The sequence below is a fragment of the Apodemus sylvaticus genome, chromosome 10, assembly GCF_947179515.1.
Source record: "Apodemus sylvaticus chromosome 10, mApoSyl1.1, whole genome shotgun sequence".
In the NCBI taxonomy this organism is placed as follows: Eukaryota; Metazoa; Chordata; class Mammalia; order Rodentia; family Muridae; genus Apodemus; species Apodemus sylvaticus.
The window spans coordinates 72,880,768-72,896,338 of NC_067481.1; the positions used below are offsets into that span (position 1 = coordinate 72,880,768).

General features: G+C 45.6%; 1 long non-coding RNA gene and 1 other non-coding gene across 2 annotated transcripts in view; one reads left to right on the top strand and one right to left on the bottom strand.

The window, feature by feature from the left end:
- Positions 1–2,061: 2,061 nt before the first annotated feature.
- On the bottom strand, positions 2,062–2,168 carry LOC127695635 (U6 spliceosomal RNA). The gene has a single exon (XR_007980018.1). It is a non-coding gene; the product is annotated as a U6 spliceosomal RNA (small nuclear RNA).
- Positions 2,169–10,645: 8,477 nt separating this feature from the next.
- Positions 10,646–15,571, top strand: part of LOC127694632 (uncharacterized) — a 30,048-nt gene continuing 25,122 nt past the window's right edge. Inside the window, exon 1 of the long non-coding RNA XR_007979831.1 lies at positions 10,646–10,891. This is a non-coding gene — a long non-coding RNA (uncharacterized LOC127694632). The remainder of the gene's footprint in view (positions 10,892–15,571) is intronic.

Consider the following 15,571-nt stretch of genomic DNA (forward strand, 5'->3'; position numbering starts at 1 on the left):
TATTGAATTTTGATATAAATGTTAGCATCTCTTTGTTGACTTCCAGAGAACCAGACTGTTGATATTTCATACAGGATCATGTTGACTCTATGGATCAATTGGAGAATTAACTTTTTTTTTATTTTTAATTTTTTGGCTTTTTGAGACAGGATTTCTCTGTGTAGCCCTGGCTGTCCTGGAACTCACTCTGTAGACCAGGCTGGCTTTGAACTCAGAAATCTGCCTGCCTCTGCCTCCCAAATGCTGGGATTAAAGGCGTGCACCACCACTGTCTGACAAGAATTAGCATCATATCACTAGCGAATCTTCTAGTTTACAAACATGGCAATGATGCATCTTTCCAATTAGTCTGGCTTTTTGTGCATATACTTTCATTTTGTTGTTTTATCTACTTAGTTGTTGAGATGGTGTCCCTTTCTGTGGCCCAGAGAGTCCTAGAAATCTCACCCTTCCTGCCTTAGCTTCCTAAATGCTGTGATTACAGGTGGGCTGCTATGTGTGTTTGGGGGAGTGGTACATGCTTTTTTTTAATATTTATTTATTACTATATGTAAGTACACTGTAGCTGTCTTCAGACACACCAGAAGAGGTCGTCAAATCTTGTTAGGGATGGTTATGAGCCACCATGTGGTTGCTGGGATTCGAACTCAGGACCTTTGGAAGAGTAGTCAGTGCTCTTAATCACTGAGCTATCTCTCCAGTCTCCGTACATGCTTTTTAAAAGCAGGTTCTTATGTAGCCCAGAATGGGCTCAAACTCCTTTGATAGCTGAGGCTGGCTTTGAAATATTGATCCTTGGGCCTCCACTCACTAAGTTCTAGGATTGCAGGCATGAGCCAGTTTATCTGTTTTTGTGGTTTGCTGTTTCTGTTTGCTTGCTTGCTTGCTTGTTTTGGATGTGAGTGCGTGGTATTAGTAATCACTGGCAGTATGTGGAAGTCCACACAGGAGAAAGCCTTAGATGTGAATGGCCACCACTGGGCTAGGGGATCACTAATGGCAGTGTACTTGACCCCACAGACACCAGAGATAGGCTGATTTTCAGCTGCTATAACTTCAAATTCATCTGCATTAAATCTGATGAAGTCTGGGTCCTTTGAGATGTAGATCTTCTAGTGACCAGTAAATTTGAACCTGGCCTTTCCCAGGCTCTCAGACACATGTTCCTTATTTTGCATCTTGAAGCGGATAGACATGATGACCTCCTGACTTGTGAGGACCTGGCCACTGTGTTCAGGGGGTTCCCTAAGGCGGTGGGTGGGCTTGGAGGACTGCAACCTAGAGTACAGATGGATGAGCTCAGAGACAAGCATGTCCATCAAAAACTCCATCTCGAAGGCCCTGGGGCAATCCAAATACAGTACAGGCTGCACCTCCTGAGGAGGCTGCTGCTTGCAGCCACAGCCTCCAGGGCCCTGTGAGGAAAGACTCCTGGTCTTCTGGCGCAGAGGAAGTGTGATGGTTTGTATATGCTCAGGCCAGGGAGTGGCGCTATTAGAAGGTGTGGCCTTGTTGGAGTAGGTGTGGTTACTGTGGGTGTGGGCTTTAAGACCCTCATCCTAGCTGTTGGAAAGCCAGAATTCTGCTAGCAGCCTTCAGATGAAGATGTAGAACCCTCAGCTGTTCCTGCACCATGCCTACCTGGACACTGCCATGTTCCCACCTTAATGGTAATGGACTGAACCTGTGAACCTGTAAGAATGAGTGCTGTTCTTACAAGAGTTGCCTTGGTCATAGTATCTGTTCACAGCAGTAAAACCCTAACTAAGACAGGCAGTGTGTTTTTAGTTCCCATGAACCAGGAGACTTACCCATTATCTACTTTGTTTTTTCTTTATTCCTTATATATCTTTTATACCATGTGTTTCATTGTCTTTTCTTTTTAATTCCAAACATCCATTTACTCCCTGGAAGCGATCAAAGTAGGGAAAGCAGTAATGTGTTCTTTTCTTATATGATCTTTTTAAGCTCCTTTAAATCAATGAAAAAAAGTAGGTTTAAATATCTCTTAAGACAGAGTAGCATTATTTGTTTTGGAAGAAACATCCTTAGTAACAAATACAAAATATGGAACCCTTCACAAATTTGCATGTCAGTCTTGCACAGGAGCTGTGCTGATCCTCTCTGCGTCATTCCGACTTCAGCAAGTGTGCTGCCCAAGCCAGCACACGGTTTCATGTTTTTTATACTTGAAACTTTAATATTCAAATATCCTTTTAATCTCATCACTTGGGGGGTAGAAGCAAGGAGATCTCTGTGAGTTTGAGGCCAGCCTGATCTACATACAGAGTTCTAGGCCAGAAAGCCATCTCTAGTAAGATCCTGTCTCAAAACCAAAACCAAACAAAACCCAAAACCGAAACAAACAAGCCCTCTCACTTCCTTTACCTATTTAAGTTTTATTTTTATTTTAAGACAGGGTCTTATGTAGTCCATGATAGCCTCTAACTCACTGTGTAGTCAAGGGTGGTCTTGAACTTCTAATCTTGCTGCCTCTACTTCCCAAGAGCTGGGACTTTAGATGCATCACACCACTCTTGCCTACGTAGTGTACCACTGAACTCTGGGCTTCACTAGCTGTGGTTTTTGTTTTGGTTGGTTGGTTGGTTGGGTCTCTTTATTTTTCCTTTTCCTACCTCTTCTCTTTTTCTCTTCCTCTTTCTCCCAAGATTATTTTCTGGAATAATCTTACCAGTTCTTTGGATTGAAAACCTAGAAACCCTGAGCTAATTCTAGAAGATGTATTAGAAGCTCATCTCTCTCTCTCTCTCTCTCTCTCTCTCTCTCTCTCTCTCTCTCTCTCTCTCTGTGTCATACTGTTTATGGTAGGGTTTGCCATTTGGTGGCATTTTGCACACAGGCTTCTTCAAAATACAAAAGTTTTGGACTTCAGTTTTTTTTAATTTTAAAAATGTTGTGTGTATAGGTGTTTGCTTGTATGCATGTCTGTGTACTTCATGCATGCCTGGCACAGAAGAGGATGTCAGATCCCCGAAGTTGGAGTTATAGACAGTTTTGAGAGTTGACATACTGGGAATCGAACCTGGGTCCTCTGCAAGAACATGTGTCTTTAACTGCTGAGCTACCTCTCCAGGCGACACAATTAAAAAAAAAAAACCAAACAAAAGTCTTATTGCCAAATGTGGTGCGTGGTATACACCATTAGTCCCAGCACTCAGGAGGCAGAGGCATACACACCTCTGTGAATTTTAAGCTAGCTTGCTCTACATAGTGACTTCCATGACAGCCATTGCTACGTACGGAGACCCGGCCTTAATATAAAATAAACAAAAAATGCATTTGTTTATTTTTATGTGTGTGAGTGTTTTGTCTGCACAAATGTCAGCGTAGTGCCTGCCAAGCCTAGCGCCTGTGGAAGCCAGATGTGGGCAACCAGTTCCCAGGAACTAGTGTCACCAGCAGTCTGCATCATGTGGGTGATGGAGACCGAACCTGGGTCCTTTGTGAGAACAGCCAGGGCCAAGCCTTCTCTCCATAGTCCCCATGTTACTGTGTTTTGGTTTTGAGAAAAGGCCTTAGTTTATAACATGGGCTAAAGCTGGAACTTGCTCTGTAGACCAGGCTGACCTTGAACTTATTTCAGTCTTACTGTGTCTGCCTCCCTAGGTCTGGGATTGCAGGAAGAAAACACCATGCCTGTCTCTGTTGATATTGCCATTGTTTGAGGACAGCATCTCCTGTCACCTAGGTTAGTCTCAAACCTACGATGTACCTGGTGACTTTTAAATCCTCCTGTCTCAGCTTCTCAAGTATTATGATTACAGAACAAAAAAATTGGGGCTTTGTCTCTTTTTTTCTTACTACATATCCCTGGGCGATCTGGAAACCACTATATAGATGAGTCTGCCCTTAAACTCATAAAGAACCCCCTGATTCTGCCTCCTGAGAGCTGGGATTAACACTTGTGTTGGTATATGTATGTCACACTTGAAGGTACATTGACTGTATGGGATCTTTGACCCACATTTTCCTTCCTTTGAATGTCATGTAGGTGTTGGCCCCACTGCCCTGTTCCTGCCAGAGATCAATGCTGGCTGCTGAGTCCCTTTTGCTCTTGGAGATTATTGAATAGGTGATGTAATTATCTCCTAACTTCTAAACTCCCATGCCTTTGAATGTCCAAAGCCTGGGGCCTGCAATGGCTAGCCCAGAGGCTCACAGCTCCAAACCTTGACATTTTGGGGCCTATTGCTCCAGACTTCAGCAGCCAGAGACTCTTCAGGTTGGAGGCTTCCTGTGCTGGCTTTAACTACCAGCTGCACTGGCATGTGGCTGCTATCGTAACCCTTGGCTGCCAAAGGCAAACAGGAGCAGTGGCCAGCAACATTCAGCAGTAAGCAGCGCCTGAGAGTGTGACAGCTCTGGTCCTGGGATCCCAGCTTCCACCAGGGCTCGAGATTCCCAGCTCAAGCCTAGCGTGCAGACATTCTTAGGCCTTAAGGCTCAGCAGCTCCATGGAAATTGTCCAGTGATTGGGACTTATAGTTTCTTGCCTTCCGATCTTCATGGCCTCTGTTATGTCTGTAACTTCTGCTCCCCCTACCCAGCACTCTCTGAGACCCTTCAGGTGCCCTCTAACCACTCCTGTGGCTGCCACTGCAGAGGCTGTCACCTTCACAGCTGCTACTGTCCTGTGGCTGTCCCCACAGTCTACTCCCAGATCAGCTTGCTTCACAAATGAGGAAAATCAAAAGTAAGCTGCAGAAGCCCACAAGATAGCTCAGCAGGTAAAGGGCTTGCCCCGAGGGTCTGGCCCCTTGAGTTTCATCTCCAAAATTCATGCAAAGGTGGAAGGAAAGAGCCAATTCTACAGAGTTGTCCTCTGACTTCCACATGTAAACAACACACACACACAACTGTTTAAAGTTTAAAAAGAGAAGTAATAGACCAGGTAGGGTGGCACGCACCTTTAATCCCAGCAGTTGGGAGACAGAGGCAAGTGGATCTCTGCTAGTTCGAGGCCAGCCTGCTCTGTATAGTTCCAGGACAGCCAGAGCTGCAGAGTGAGTTGCTGTCTCAAAAAACAAAGAAACAAACAACAAGTAATTAAAAAGAGAGAGAGAGAAAGCCTTTTAATAGACCTAATGTCACAACACCAGGGGGCAGCACAGAAGGGTGTCTTTTTTGCACCACCAGAAGTGGGTAGACAAGGGTGTTTGCGCGCTGGCATAATCCTTCATGCAAATGAAAGACTGTCTTTCCACCGGTCACAGTATAGACCGTTCAGATGAAAGAGCACACACTTCTGGGCCACTATGGAAGGCAATGACGCTCAAACTGGGTGAAAACAACTGAAAATTTACCAAGACTTGCCATAGCAAAGAGTCTGGCTCAAGCTATCTGAAACAGAAGTATCTGGAACAGGGCCCTTTGGAGCTGGAGTAGTGCTTTGGCAGCAAACAGCTGTGGTTGCAGTGTAGCTTTCTCAAGACATCCGCGACGCGAAGTGTTCAAAGCAGGCTGCTGGCATGAGGGGCTGGCTTTGTCCAGCTGGCTGCCAGAGAGGGGATGCTTGGCCTTCGAGCCTGGGCTCAGGGCAGCCTGGGCAGAAGGGAAGCTTGTAACAACTGTCAGCTAGACAGTCAAATTGCCCTGACCACAAACAGAAACAGAGAGAGAGAGAGAGAGAGAGAGAGAGAGAGAGAGAGAGAGAGAGAGAGAGAGAGAGAAAGGGAGGAAGAAAAGAATGAAGAGAGGGAAAGGTATTCAAAAGGGAGCTGACAATGAAGGCCTATCATTACCATTAGCTGTGCTTCAGTTAACAGTATGCAATGTGTGGCTCGGCCAGTTAAGACCACTGGCTGCTCTTCCAGAGGTCCTGAGTTCAATTCCCAGCAACCACATGGTGGCTCACAACCATCTGTAATGGGACCTGATGCCCTCTTCTGGTGTGTCTGAAGACAGCTACGGTGCACCCATATATATAAAATAAATATTAAAAAACAAAAAAACAGCGTGCAATGGTCTTAGTAATGTTTAACTCCTGGCCTGCTGTTGTGCCCCAGGAAGAAATAAATTCCTTTGGTCTCCCTGAGTTGGCAAGAACCATCCTCTGTTGTCTAGCTGGGTGGTGGTGGTGGTGGTGGTGGCAGCGCACGCCTGTAATCCCAGCACACTGGGAGGCAGAGGCAGGCAGATTTCTGAATTCGAGGCCAGCCTGGTCTACAGAGTGAGTTCCAGGACAGCCAGGGCTATACAGAGAAACCCTGTCTAGAAAAAAACAAAATACAAAAAAAAAAAAAAAAAAAAAAAAAAAAGAACCATCTTCTGTTGTCGACGAAGGACATTACTGGTTAATTTTCTTATCCTTATGGTTGAAATGCCCACCAGAACCAGCTTGGAAAGAAAGGCTTATTTTGGTTCATGGTTCCAGCGAGCCACAGATCAGCCATGATGGCAGGGTCAGCCAAGCATAGCACACGGGTTCTTGGCATGCAGTGGCAGCTTGTGGTGGGGGTGGTGGTGGCCTTTCACATCTTGAGCAATCAAGAAACAGAGAGCTCAGGGTAGAGCCAGAAGCTAATGAAACCTTCAAAGGTCTACCTCAAGTGACCTGCTTCTTTCAAAGAGACTCCATCTCTTCATCCTTCTAAATAGGGTCAGCAGCTGGAAACAGAAGCACAGGCTAGCCCTATGCCCAGCACATAGGACTGGAGAAAATAAATAATGCTGCTGCTGCTGATAACAGTAATAATGGAAACTACCATCATCATCATCATCATACCACCCTTATCAAGGCCTCTATGGTTCGTAGTTTCAGCAATATTTCCATGAACATGTAGTAGGTGGTTTCCTCCTGACAAAGTTGGTTTCTCTCTAATTCAAGAGAAGGTATACACTTTCAAAGGTTTTACTATGTTTTGACAAATCCCTCATCAGAAACCTGATACCAATGTTTCCATATCTCTGGGCTGCATCTTCGCCTTTGGTGCTGGTGAATGGCCAGACACTGGTCTTACAGTCTTGACGGTCCAGGGCCATCGGAGCTCTCTGGAGCAGCCCGTCTTCCCTTTGTGACCCAGAGTTCCCGACATGGAAATCTGAGCATAGTTCATTTTTATCTACCCCAGCACTTCTAACTCTTCTGGTTTCTGCTCTTTTGTTTGTGTGTCTCGGTTGTTTGGGGATGGCTTTCCTTTTAAATTTGTTGCTTTGACTTTTTTGAGGCAGGATCTGCTTCATATAGGTTTATTATTACTGTGATAAAACACCATGATCAAAGGCAAGTTGGGAGGAAAGGGCTTAGTTGGCTCACACTTCCAAATCACTGTTCATCACTGAAGAGAGTCAGGACAGGAACTCAGACAGGGCAGGAACCTGGAGGCAGGAGCTGATGCTGAGGCCATGAACGGGTGTTGCTTACTGACTTGCTCTCCATGGTTTGCTCAGCCTGTTTTCTTCCTTCCTTCCTTCCTTCCTTCCTTCCTTCCTTCCTTCCTTCCTTCCTTCCTTTCTCTCAAAGATTTATTTATTTTCATTTTTTATCTGCATTGGTGTTTTACCTGCATGTATATCTGTGTGAGGGTATCAGAGCACATGGAACTGGAGTTATAGACAGTTGTGAGCTGCCATGTGGATGCTGGGAATTGAACCCAGGTCCTCTGAAAAAGCAGCCAGTGTTCTTAACTGCTGAGTCATCTCTCCAGCCAGTGTGATTTCTTATAGAACCCAGGACGTCCAGCTCAGGGATGTAGCTCAGGGTGACTGAGCTCATGATCCTCCTGCCTCCACCTCCCACCCACTAGAATGAAGTGGGAGTCACCATGACTGCTGGTTTGGGTTCTGCGACATGGTTGACTAGGTCACTGTTCTATGCTGTGAAGAGACACCATAACTAAGGAAACTCTTATAAAGAAAAGCGTGGAATGGAGGCTGGGTTACAGGGTCACAGGTGTAGTCCATTATCATGGGGGGGGGAGTGGCAGCTCAGCACATAGGGCACAAGAGCAGTAGCTCTGGCTGTGAGTTGAACCATAATGAGAGAGAGAGAGAGAGAGAGAGAGAGAGAGAGAGAGAGAGAGAGAGAGAGAGAGAGAGAGAGTTGACATGGACTTTTGAAACCTTATATCCCACCCCCACTGACACATTTTCTCCAACAAGGCCACATCTCCTAATCTTTTCAAACGGTGCCCCTCCCCGGTGACTCAGGACCTTTGAATTCAAATCTGTGAGCTATGGGGGCTGTTCTTATTCAAACTACCACCATAGCCCAGGTTGGCCTCGGAGTTGCAATCCGGAGTGTTTGAATCACAAGTGTGTGCCACGGTGCCTGGCTCTCTACACTGGGTTTAATCCATGTGAAGGGGAGGTGAACCAGGTAACAGGCAGCCCCGGACACAGCTCATGGGAGCCTTCTGGTGAAGGCTGGGAGCATGGACCCCACGGTTTCCAGACAAGCTCAGGAAGTAACTTTTATTTGCATGGTCTGTGTCACATGGCCATGTGGTCAAGGAGGGGGAAAGCCTACATAAAAGCTGAAAATAAATAGAAATTAAAGGGCTAGAGTCATGGCTCAGTGTTTAAGAGCACTTGACTGTTCTTCCAAAGGTCCTGAGTTCAATTCCCAGCACCCCACGTGGTGGCTCACAACCATCTGTAATGAGATCTGATGCCCTCCTCTGGTGTGTCTGAAGACAGCAACAGATCACTGTATTCACATACATAAAATTAAAAAAATAAATTATTGTTATAAATAAATAAACAAATAAATATTAAAAATACTAAGTGATGGGCCAGCAAGATGGCTGGGTGCTAAACTGCTTTCATACATTCCTGATGACCCGACTTTGATCTCCTAAACTCAAGTAAAAAATTAGATGCAGCAGTGGGCATCTGTAATCTCAGAGCTCCTGTGGTGGGATAGGAGCAGAGGCAGAAGGATTACACAACAGCTACTGGGCCCGCTAGCCCAGAATATGCTGCATAATGGCAGAAACAATGAGTGATCCTACCTCCACAAGGTAGAAAGACAAAATGACTCCTGAATGTTGTTTAATGCCTTCAACGTAAGTGCCATGGCATTATCCATTACACACACACACACACACACACCCCACATACACACCACACATACACACACATACACCACATACACACACACATACCACATACACATCACACATACGCACACATACCACACATACATAACCCACACATACACACACACACCACACATACATAACCCACACATACACATACACACCACACATACATAACCCCCACACACACATCACATATGCACACATACCCCACATACACACACACCCCACATACACGCACACACACCCCACATACATACCCCACATACACACCCCCCCCCCACACACACATCACATCACATACACACTCCACATACACACACACACATACCCCACATACACACATACAACATACACACCCCACATACACACACACACATACACACACACATGTCCATACACATCCCACATACACAACAAATGAATAAAATTTTAAAATAAACTAAAACAAAAATCCATAGATAAATAAATGAATTAATTAATTAAAATCGCTATGTGAAGCTGCCTCCAGGATCTTCTTGGTCTCCAGTTGGCTTACCATTCCTTGTAACCTGTAATCAAAAGCATTCAGATGCGACACAGGGCAAATAAGAGTACATTCTGGAGTGAAGTGGGGTCCTTGAGGGCGAGAGTGGGCCATGACCAGTGGGGCCATTATAAAACACAACGCTCTGTCAGCGTGAGAGTGGACGACAGCTGCAGGACCATTGAGGAGGGAAGCCTTTCATAGGGTGACAAACAAAGACAAGAGAGACACAGCCGACACTGGAAGGCAGGCTTTATATGCTTTCAATCTGTCTTAAGATTTATTTTAAGGGCTGGAGAGGAGTTGGAGAGATGGCTTGGTGGTTAAGAGCACTGGCTGCTCTTCTAAAGGTCCTGAGTTCAATTCCCATCAACCACATAGTGCCTTACAACCATCTGTAATGGGATGTGATGCCCTCTTCTGCTGTGTCTGAAGCAGTGACAGTGTACTCACATAAATAAAGGAAGTAAAGTGCTCTTAACTTCTGAGCCACCTCTCCAGGTGGGCCTTATACTATTTCTTAAAGGTTTTTTTTTTTTTTTTTTTTTTTTTTTTGATAAGGAGCTTTCCTGTCTGGGTGATTGACAGCCCCGTTTAAATGAGCTTTTAAAAAAATATATTTTTTAAAAAATAAATGTGCTTTATTTTATGTGTACAAGAGTTTTACCTGCATGCGCACGTGTTTGTGCACTGTCCCTGGTGCCCATGTAGGCAGTGAGAGAACGCCAGGTTCCTCGGACCTGGAGACAGCTGCGAGCTACCATGTAGCTAGAGGGAATTGAACCCAGGTCCTCTGGGAGAGCAGCACACCCTGTTGACCACTTCGCCATCCTGCAGTAGTAGACAATGGTTATAGCAACACACCGATATGGAGGGTTCTACCCCTCCGTCTGCTTCTCCAGCAGCCAAGACCTCTACCACAGGGTTTTCCCAAGTACATGGAAAGCTAGTTTTTAGTCCACTAATGATGATAACTCTGCCTGCCACATCCTGTAGAACATCGTTTGCTTTCTTAGAAGGTGCTATTTTCAGTATCACATCAGGCGGATATTTGCCTCAGCCTTTGCAAACACAAGCTTAACAGTCTTTCTGTTTCATTAGACAAGACTGCCTCCACCAGAACCGTACGAGAGCGTGTTCTTAGAAGACCAGTTTAGCAGCTGCTTCTGCTTGCCGCGTTCATCTTGAAGATCACAAGGAGTGAAGGCGCTTTCCTGTTCTGCTTGCCTGGGGCCATACCCGGGAACTTCAGACTGAGTGCCTTATTTTAAGCACAGCACTGATGGACTGAAGTACTCAGATGGAGGTAAGTGGAGCTAGCTTACAAACGGGCAGAGGACCCCAGGAGAAGCGCTGTGAAGGGCTGTTCGCTCTCTATTGCTTTTCAAGACAAGTGTAGGGCTAGTGCGCGCGCAAAGCTAGATTCTGTCTCTTTCTTCCTTCGTTTCTTTCCCTCCCTCCCTCCTTCTCTTTCTCTCTCTTTCCCTCTCTTTCATCCTTCTCTCTCCCACCTCCCTCCCTCCCTCCTTCTTTCCTTCCTTCCTTTCTTTCTTTGTTCTTTGTCCCTTGCTTCCTTTCTGGTCATGATGTGGAAAAGTCCTTCAGCATACTAAACGGATGTTCTGCCACCAGCCACTATACCCACTCCCTGAGTAGTTTATGTCTTTATCATTTTTTTTTTTTTTGTAGGGGGAGCACAGGGAAAGTTGGTTTTGTTTGTTTATTTGGTTAGTTGGTTGGTTAGTTGGCTGGTTGGCTGGTTGACTGGTTTGATTTTTAGAGACAAGCGTTCCTCTGTAGACCAGGTTGGCCTCAAACTCAGAGATATGCTGGCCTCTTCTTTCTGAACGCTGGTGTGTGTCACCTTGTCTGGCTTTTGTTTTGTGGCAGAGTCTCTCCCTGTAGCGGTGGCTGGCCTTGAACTCACTATGATTAGAAATGGGTCAGAGTCCAGAGAAAAGGACATTATCCAAACATGTCAGCAAGGCGAAGTGTTCCCTCTGCAGGAGCCTGCAAGACGGCACTTGAGCCAGCAGGCAGCCACACCCAGAGAGGGCAGAGAAGAGGGCACAGCTAGGGCACCCCCCCCCCCCGACTTTATTCCCAAAGCAAAGAGCTCTGACCAGTCTCAATTAGTGCCGTCTGAAAATACAAAAATAACACCTGCATTGAATTTAACCCCCCCCCACACACACCACACATAGCACTCACACACTTAACCCTCAATACCCCCTTCCCCATTCCCCTACTGCCCCATCCCTGGGAAGATCAAATAAAGGCTAAATCTCCAGTTCTGTAATAAATTCACAATATAAGTAGATATCTAGGGGGCTGGAGGGAGGTAGCTATATTGCCGGAGGACCTGGGTTTGGTTCCCAGGACCCCCAGGGCGGCTCACAACTGTCTCTAACTTCAATTCCAGGAGATCTGACTCTCTCCGAGGTCACCACACACATGTGATCAACATACATGGAGGCAATTATACCCATAATTTTTTTTAATTACCTTGGTGGAAGTGACCCAAGCTTTTAGTCTTGGCACTCAAGAAGCAGAGGCAGGCAGACTTCTGAGTTCGAGGCCAGCCTGATCTACAGAGTGAGTTCCAGGACAGTCAGGGCTACACAGACAAACCCTGTCTTGTAAAATACACCAAAACCAAAACCAAAATCAAAACCAAATAAATATATAGACAAACAAACAAACAAGCCCAGGTTGCTACACAAAGTGTAGTGTGGAAGACAAGCTCTCAGGTGAGGGTGGACAATGCCGACGCCATTGTGCCAACCCTAGTTAGGTAGTATTTACATTTTTGTTAAAGTCTCTAGAATACATAGCTTTCCTGGGAAATATTTTCTTCTTCTCTTTTTCTTTTTCTTTTTTTTGGGGGGGAGGGTTGTTTTGTTTTGTCTTGGTTTTTGTTTTGTTTTTTGAGACAGGGTTTCTCTGTGTACCTTTGGCCATCCCAGAATTCACTCTGTAGACCAGGCTGGCCTCAAACTCACAGAGATCCGCCTGCTTCTGCTTCCTGAGCGCTGGGATTGCTGGTGTCTGCCACCATCTTCAGGAGATTGACAGGGCCATTTGCCTTAACTCCTTTTCAATTAATTAATTAATTAGTTGTGTGTGTGTGTGTGTGTGTGTGTATGTGTGTGTGTGTGTGTGTGTGTGTGTGCGCGCGCATGCGCGTGAGTGTTTGGCGTGCATACAGAGTACAAACGCCCCAGTACACTTAAGGGAAGAGACAAAAGTATGTCTCCATTCTAGACCAGAAAGCCTCTTGCTAGATTTTGACCTCCAATCTTTAGGGCCGATCAGAATGACACACCTCCACCCAGAACCAGAGACACAGTCCACACACCCCTGTTTTGACCAGCAAGTAAGTCCTGCTGTTTCAGGCCTCAGGTTCAGCAGCAACTGATTACAAAGAAAGCAGCCATCCTAAGACCTCTGCACTGCTGACATCTGACTAGCTACCTGGCTCCACACATCCAGGGGAGCGTCTGTCTGGACTCACACCCCAGGCAAGTGCACCAGCACTGACCTGAGCGCCCAGCTCCTCTCTCTTGTTGACAGAATGCCAGCAGAGCCCTGCCACAATCCCCAATATTCCAGCCACAATCCCCAATCGCCATCAGCACATGACCAGGAAGTGTGGTTAGTTTCTGTATAAATCTCTCGGTCTATGAGTAGTTGCTACAGTGGAACTTTGCAGTTTGTCATTGGCTGTGTGGTCACAGTCCTAACTGTGGGGCTAGTGAGGCATAACCTGCATTTACAGCCCCTGGCCTGTCCAGTGCGGATGCAGGATGAGCAATAGGGATGTTATTCGACAACAGACCATTCTCTCCAAGGCCATCCCTAGCGCTACCCAGAGCCCCACCCCCAAAGAAACCCACTCATTTCATTTTCTTCCTTCTCTCTCTCTCTCTCTCTCTCTCTCTCTCTCTGTCTCCCCTTCTCTCCTTCTTCCTCTCTTTCTTTCTTCTTCCTCTCCTTTTGGAGACAAGGTCTTACCATGTTGGTTTTACCACATAGACCAGGCTAGTCTAAAACTCACAGATAACTGCCTGCCTGTATCTCCTGAGTCCAGGGATTAAACTCACCATGAAGCTTGGCTAAGTCACATTTAATTTAATTTAATTTATTATTTTTTTCAAAAATAGGGTCTCACTGCATAGCTCTGGCTGTCCTGGAACTCATTATATAGACTAGGCTGGCCTTGAACTCTCATCGATCATCTTGTCTCTGCCTCCTAAGTGCTGGGATTAAAGACACACTTGGCTCAGTTAATTTAAAATATGGAACACTTCACAGATCATTTCTCTGTATCATTTCAATTTTGGTCTACATGGTGCTGAAACACAGTTAAACTTGAGTTTCAGATAAGCAGTGATAATTTTTTTTTAGCGTAAGTAATATCCCAAGTGTATTTTAGCTGGCAATGTTACCACATTTTCCAGTCAAGATTTAGGCTTTGAAAGAAAGAAAATAAACAGAGACAGAGATGTTGACGTAAAACAGTTCTCACCCCCAAAGGGAATATGAGAGCCAGAATTGAGCGTCTATGGCCCCTGAATGAAGACCTGGGTTTCTCTGAATAACATAGGCCACCGCAGGAGCAATTACAGCAACTTTTATGTCACAGGACAAAAGAAGGCTGCACACAGAAGCACTTATCAAATATCTTGATGGGGACATGGGGTCAGGTCATGGCTTGCAGATGCTGCATTTGTTGTTGTTGTTGTTTTGTCTTTTTGAGGCAGGGTCTCATTCTGTAGCTCAGGCTGGCCTCCAACCAACAAGCCTGACTCAGTCTCTCAAGGGCTGGGGTTGTAGGCCTGAGACACCACATCTGGCCACAGATGTTATCGTGAAGCTACTGGTCTGCTCAGAAAACATTCCAAACATTTTTACTGGATAGTCAAAAGGATATTAGGTTAGATAGTGACAGGGGCAATAAAGGGCTATTAGGACTTCAGATGGCCCAGGATAATGTTGGCTTCTCATCTGCGACCTTCCAGCTCTTCCCACGCACATCTCCTTCTAACCCACCAGTCTGCCTGCCAAAGTCCTAAGGTGGGTGTGGCTTCTTCTTCTACGAGTTCATATGGACAAGGTCTGCAGCAGAAAACCGAAAAAGAGATAATTAACTCACAACCATCTCGTTTTTGCTCCTTTTCCTCCCTCAGGAAATTCATTACAGTGAGGGGGAGATGGGGATTGAACCCAGGACTTTTTGCCCATTAGGCAAATATTCAACCCCCGAGACCCACCCACCCAGATCTTATTTTATATTAATTTTTAGTATACAACCGACATTGTAGGCGACCTCTGTGGTAGAGTGTTTCCTTCGTGCACTCAAAGCTGGGCTTAATCTTTACCACTGGGTGGCAGGGGGTGAAGAAAGAAAGTTAAAAAAAAATTTTAATGAAAATATTGAATACTTGCACAAGACATAGAAAGTTGAACATCACTAAACAGCACACAGTGGAACTGCAGTTCCCTGTCCCCCAACTCTGTCCTACCTCTGTTCCCTGGAGATCCTGAGGTCAGTACTCTCAAGCATCTCAACCGTTTCCCTCTGCTTCAGCCTCTTCTCATTTTTAAATTCTGTGCTTAAAGATAAAACAACAACAACAACAAAACAAGGCTCTCCTTTGTGGTCCTAATGGCCTGTAGACCAGGCTGGCCTCAAATTCCAGAGATCTGCCCACCTCCACCTCAGAATGCTGGGATCAGGCACACGACACCTGGCTTTAGAATGCTGCTCTTACACTGCTAGTTTTTTGACCTGGTAGTTTATAGGAGATGAGACTATTCACCCATTTATTCTGTCTTTAAGTTTTATTTTTCTGCTGGGCATTGAACCCAGAACCCAATCATCAAGTTACAGTCTCAGCCCCGCTCTACGAGATCTGTTTCCGTTTTGCCAGCCCTCCCTCACCGTTTCCTGCGGTCTTTGGTGAAGTCAATATTATGTTGTTGG